This window comes from Chrysochloris asiatica, unplaced genomic scaffold, assembly GCF_000296735.1.
Source record: "Chrysochloris asiatica unplaced genomic scaffold, ChrAsi1.0 scaffold00059, whole genome shotgun sequence".
NCBI lineage: Eukaryota > Metazoa > Chordata > Mammalia > Afrosoricida > Chrysochloridae > Chrysochloris > Chrysochloris asiatica.
In genome coordinates this window covers 10,931,539-10,938,041 of record NW_006408577.1, presented here as the reverse complement: position 1 = coordinate 10,938,041, position 6,503 = coordinate 10,931,539, and the positions used below count along the sequence as shown (strand labels likewise).

Here is a 6,503-nt window from a genome sequence, read left to right as displayed (position 1 = left end):
GCAGCAAATTCCTGTTAAAATAAGTGTCTTTAAATGATGAGAACATTTTTTTCCCTTTTTTTTATGACAAACTATGAAAAAACCTTCATAGGTACTGTATGAATGGAAAGTACTTTTAGAAAAGCTACAGAACGTGTAGGTTGGAAGTATGCTTGAAACAATGACAAATGTGGTCTGATCAATGTGTCTTTAGCACGAGCTGACAGACAAAGATAAGGTCCTTTGAAACAATAGGAGGAAGCAAAGTCTGCACCGGCCTGACATCGGTTCTCTGTATAGCTTTCAAGACAAGTCTACTTGAAGGGGATCCTTTGCTCTCATATTCTGCCTCTCTGGGGATAGCTTAATTTACACATAGAGACTGGTTTCTATAGTACATCTCAATTAGTCACTTGAATTGAAAGAGAATCCTGGTCCATACCAAGTCTGCCGTTAGACATCTTGCTCCCTTGGGCCCTCAGTGGATTTCCTAGGACTAGTCTTTGGGCCATAGAGGAAGGTCAGTAAAAGAATACCCGGCAACACTTGCCACCCTTCACAATGATTTCTGATGGTAATGAACGGTAAGATACAGGTGAAGTGTTTCATGGTTCAAAGGTTCATATTTGGGTCTTAAACCTGGTCCTGGCACCAAAGTTCAATTTTCTCCTCTACCAACACAGCAATATCCTATTCTTTTTCCCGTTCTATTGCTTTTACATTATTTGAAGAGCTAGTGGTGTGAGACTCGTTATCCAAGTTGATGATTTTCTCATAAGTATGTTCCATTACTTTCTGAACTTGGAGCATGTCTCTAGCAGAGAGTCTGTTTTTTTCCAAGGTTTTTGTGCCAGAAGGTGCATGAGGTTGGAGGTAGAAAGGCATTTTTAAAAAATCTGGGAATATTTTTATCCACAGTGATGTCAATTGCCCATTGGGGCACCGTCTCATTAAGAAGTATGGACTCAATCTCGCCCCCGGAACCTTGACAGAACAGCTTGAATACTGTGCAGTCCTCCAGCTTCACCAAAGATAACAAGGGCATGGGGGGAGCACTTGGAAATATTCATTTCCCTTATGCACTCGGATCTCTTGCTCAGTAGTTACATGATTTACTTCATTTTCTTCTTCATCTATTGGATTCACATGTGTTCTTGGCCAATATTCTAGGAGTGCCTGAAGTAAAAGTCCTCCTAAGTTCAATTTTGGATCTGACTCATCAAGGCTGCTGTAGCCAGAAACCCAGGCAGCAAAAAGGTCACTCTCATCCAAAGTGATAGTCAACATCCCTGTTTTTAAGTCTACTGAGAACCAATTTGGCACATAAACCATTTAAAATCTTTTCTTAATTTCATCTTCAAAATCCACTTTACCCAGATCTTCAACGTTACATGCCTTCAGTATATGCCAATATGCCACATTATTATTGGCATCTTTGGTTAATATATGTCTCTTATCATTAAGAATGTGGCACTGAATAATACTGTTGTTGTTGTTGTTAAGTGCCGTCAAGTCGATTCCGACCCATAGCAACCTTGTATAGGGTTTCCAAGGAGCAGCTGGTGAGCTTGAGCCACTGACCTTGCAGTTCAAGCGGCTGCAGTCTGATGCATTAGCCCACAGTGCCACACTTTAATAACTTGGTCAGGTTGAGTACAAAGAAGTGTTTAGGATTTGTGCAGTCATTGTCATAATCTCTAAAGTCTCTAAAATTATGAATTCCCTTCAGTGTCCATTTACTTGCTGAAGACTTAGTTGTTGCAACCTAAAATGAAGGAGGGGGATCAGTCAATCTACCAAGCTCCAGCTTGACAACTGGTGGCTTTTTTTCCCCACAAATTAGCATCCGAATGTCAGGATTTCTTAGATCTGTACAATAATCTTCCTGTCCCCTCCACCAGAATACACATGTGTGAAGGCATCATTGACTAGCAAAGTCCAAACACCTTCATCATGAATTCAGTATGTTGCTATAAATCTCTGTTGGTCAAAGGACCACAGGTAAATTGTCCCATTGGAACTGCTGGAAAGGCATTTTGTGCCATCTCTGTTCAATAGTAACATTTTACATTATCTGTGTGCCCTATACAATTCATTAGTTTTGCACATGTTTTTGGATTCCACACTCTTAAAACCTTTTCAGTGAACCCTGATACAATGACTGTTCCCAGTTGATTCATTGCTAGGCTATAAATAGAATCTTTGTTTCCACTTAATGAAGAAGTTGTGACGGTGTTATTGGAGGCAGTCAATGCTGTTAGAGTATTCATATCCCAAAGGAATATTTGTCTATCCAATCCAGCTAATGCTACCAGTTCTTTATCTTTGGAATATGCTAAGGCTTTTACATGGCATCTTGGGCTAATGCGTCAGACTGCAAAGTCATTTGAACCTCAAGGTAGATGGTTCATGCTCACAATACTCTCCTTGGAAACCCTATACAGTTTTGTTATGGGTCAGAACCGACTCAACAGCACTTAACAACAACAACAAAAACAAGGGTTTTACATAATCTTTATGTGTCCTTAATGTTGACATGCAAAATCCTTATGTGCATTCCATACTTTTACTGTTGTGTCAGAAGAAGCTGATATTAATGTTTTCCCATTACAACAGACTACAATATCATTTACCTAATCAGTATTGTGCTCCATAAATACTATATATGGATCTTGTTTGTGCTGATTTACTCTCCGTATTCTTATGATGGAGTCTCATCTGACTGTGAAGAGTCTGCTTAATGCTGGATTCATATGCAGGGCATTAACTCCACTAGAGTTGTACTTCTCCACTCCATCTCGAATAACATAGATCTGCACTCTCCTCCATCCTGCTGTGTTCTCCCCTCATTCATTTTAAGCACCAGAAATTCTAGTTTGCTGTGTGTGCTTACAATTTTCCGCCTATTTTTTTCAGTTTTACTGAATATTGAGGCACACTTATAAAGATATTCTAGCATCTGTCAGGTAAGATGTATATGAAGATGATAAAAAAAATGAATAAAATGTATTGAATTATTCTAATGGAGAAGATTTAAAACTTCATTTTATTAGTCTCTGAGTCAACTTCATTTATTTATTCTCTACTTCACATTCGTTAACTCGCTAGGTGTTAGGATGCAGAACAACTAAAGTCAGTAAGGATGTATATAATCTGTGCCTTTATAGAATTTACAATTTGCTTATGGGAGTAGTATACGACTACTAGCCAAGTAATTCAAATTGTACAGTGTATTATGAAAGGGGGACTATATTCAGGGGAAAGAGGAAAGATTCCTGCAAAGTCTTTCAGATGAAATTATGCTATGAGTGGGCTTTAGACAGTCAAACACACAACAGGCAAGAGGCAGGCGGGGAGAGTGTTTCAAAAGAATGGTTCAGATTTGAAAAGTTAGTTAAATTTGAAATCTACTAACAAATATAAGGAGCACTGGTAGCATGGTGGTTACGAATCAGGCTGCTACCCTCGGGGTCAGCAGTTCAAAACTACCAGCTGTTCCGTGGAAGAAAGTTGAGGCTTTCTGCTTCCGTAAAGATTTACAGCGTCGGAAACCCTATACAGGGTCACTATGAGTCAGAACCGACTCCACAGTACTTAACAACAACAACTAACAAATATATCATGAATAATTAAACAGCTTACTGTATATCCTGTACAGCATTAAAAATGATTTCTCTACCAGAAGAACTCAATGGTACCCAACAATCATCACTGACTGTTCAGACCAGGCTCACAATAAATCGTTCTGATGACATTGGAGAAAAATGTAGAGCAGAACTAAAATTCTTATTTAAAAACTTTAAAAACAAAAAAAGCCAAACAAACAAGAACAGTAAAGAAAAGAGGGCTCCCTGAGCCTATTGCTCTGAGATACTGTGGTACCTTAAATTTACTTGATATGGCTTTTCTATCCAATGTCTTCTTAACTCCCACCAAGTGATTGGGTTATGTTGTTGTTGTTGTTGTTGTTAAATGCCGTCGAGTTGCTTCCAACCCATAGCTACCCTGTATAGGGTTTCCGAGGAGCAGCTGGTGAGTTTGAACTGCCAACTTTGAGGTTCAAATGGCTTTGCTATCTGGTGCATTAACCCACAGCGCCACACCAGGACTCCAAGTGATTGGGTAGGACCATGCAAATAAGATGTACAGGACTCTAAGGCTGAGATAAGTTCATTTTGTCATCCAGCTGGGTTTAAAAGCAGCAATTGCAAAAGCAGGAACAGATGATCCTGGCACTATCAATTAAAAAGAGCCTGGGTGGAACTTGAGATCCCTGCCTAGAAAAGCATGACAGCAGAGGTGGTGGCAACGGTGGTGGCCTGGAGAAACGGAGCAGCTCAGGGTGCCTAGGGGCAGAATGCTGGCTTGCAGAACGCGCTCTTTGGGCATTCATAACAGGCTAAAAGAACTTTTAAAAAACTTGTCAGAGCAGGGTAGAGGCCAAAGGACCACATAGCTGAGAAGCTGAGGTCAAGAGTGAGAAGTACGATGATGTGGAGAGATGGAGCGTCTGGGAACTCTAGACTCAGAGAGGGAGAGGGGCTTTGAGCTGACAACTCGGGGGTGGGCTTGTGGGGTGTATCCTTTGATTATTTGATGATGCAACCATGGCAATTATTTGATGATGTAACCATGGCAATGTAACAATATACAATAGGATGAATGTAAAGCTAATGTTCTCCCATGTAAACTATCACATAATTCACAATAAAACAGTTTGAAAAAACAAAGAGTGAGGACTATCTGCAGTTTGCCAGAGAAGAGGCATTCCTGATTATAAAGTGGATGCATCCTTAGTTGTTTTTTTTTTTTATTCTAAACTGTAACCAGTTCATTTCCCTAGTAAAGTCCATAATGGTGAGCATTATTACGAATTCTGTGTGGTCATTGCAATGGATTATCGAACCCAGATGTGAAGCAGAGAGTGCTGTGGGAGGGATGATTGGTGTCAGAATAGGGTAACAAAGATTGTAGGATGCAGGCATGTCATAGGAATCAGCCTTTGTCTGATTTTGATTTTGACTTTGATTTTCTTCCCCATTTGTGAAGCCAGGGGAAGTCAGACATGGTCCCCACATAGTTTATTTGGATAATCTTTGAACCTAGAACTTGGTCCATCCCATGAGATTACCCATTAGTGAAACAATAGGGTAAATAACACACAAAGTAAAGGTTATTACCCATAAGATCAGTGTTGTACTTAAAAAACCATCAGTATCAGACCACAAGATCAGCAATTCCTCAAAAGCAGAAATGAAAAGATAATGGGGAGAACTACAGTACCAGAAATGGAACACACACAACACAATAAAAGAGAATGCTGACATATTGTGACTCAGGTAACAACATCATGAACAATTTGTGCAGAAATCATCAAATGGGAGCTTAATTTGCTGTGTACATTTTTAACAAAGAGTCAATAACGTACTATTTAGGGGGAAAAAATGGCTTCTCTAATCTTCATGTATAAATACAACTACAAAAGAATACATCAGAGAATTCAAGAAATGTGTCAGTAGTATTGTCTTCCAAATATCTTCTAAAAGAAAGAAGTATGGAAGTTTGAAATAACAGCCCTATTCACTTAATTGTACTATGAAGAATTTATAGCCAAAGGATCATCTAGCAGTATCGCGTTAGAATATCCAGCATACTTTCACAAACAGGACATCTCTTTAAAAAATGAATCTGTTTTTACTTTTCATGAAAGGAGAATGTTGATACTTAGATTTCCCTAAATTATAGGAAGATAAAGAATTCACATTAAAACAGAAATTTATAAAAATAACCATTTGAATAACCTGATTTAAGAAGATGTTGTTGTTAAGTGCTTTGGAGATGGTTCCAACTCATAGTGACCTTGTATAGAGTTTCTGGAAAGCTACAAGTGAGTGTGAATTATCAACCTTGCAGTTAGCTTGTGGTTAGCAATCCAGTGCTTAGCCTACTCCACCACACCAGGTCTCTGTTTAAGAAGATAGACACTGCTATTTTATGTAAGGATCTTAGCACAAATTGCCAAAAAAATGGGCCATGGTCTGAACTGATTCAAGTAAGTCCTTTCTATAACAAATGGCTTTCAGTAACCAGCAAATGAATACTGGCAATGCAGACAAACTCTCTTTATGCTCTCTGTCTAAAGGAAATTCTTCTTATGAAAACATAAATATTTTGGAAACAAAATAAAAGTGTTGTTATTCCTAATTGTGACTTAATGTGAGTAAGTGCATCACTCCTGTATTACAATTAATACAGGTTTCAAATAATCTTTATTATAAAGTGTTATGAGTACTGGTATGATGCTGTAGTGATTCTACAGCGCTGGACTCGTAACTGCAAGGTCAGCAGTTCGAATCCAATAGCTAGTCCTCTGAAAACAGGATTGCTAAGACTCGGAACCAGCCAGAAAGTGTTTAACAACAGCAGCAATAATAGTCTTAAAAAAGGGAGGTAAACCTTTCCAATTTTGCATTTGGGGCTGATACAGTAGATGATTCTTATTTAAAAAAAAAAAAAATATATAT

The 6,503-nt window shown here is 38.6% G+C and overlaps 1 pseudogene; it reads right to left on the bottom strand.

Moving 5' to 3' along the window:
• Nucleotides 1–432: 432 nt before the first annotated feature.
• LOC102825874 overlaps nucleotides 433–6,503 on the bottom strand; it is a 13,916-nt pseudogene continuing 7,845 nt past the window's right edge.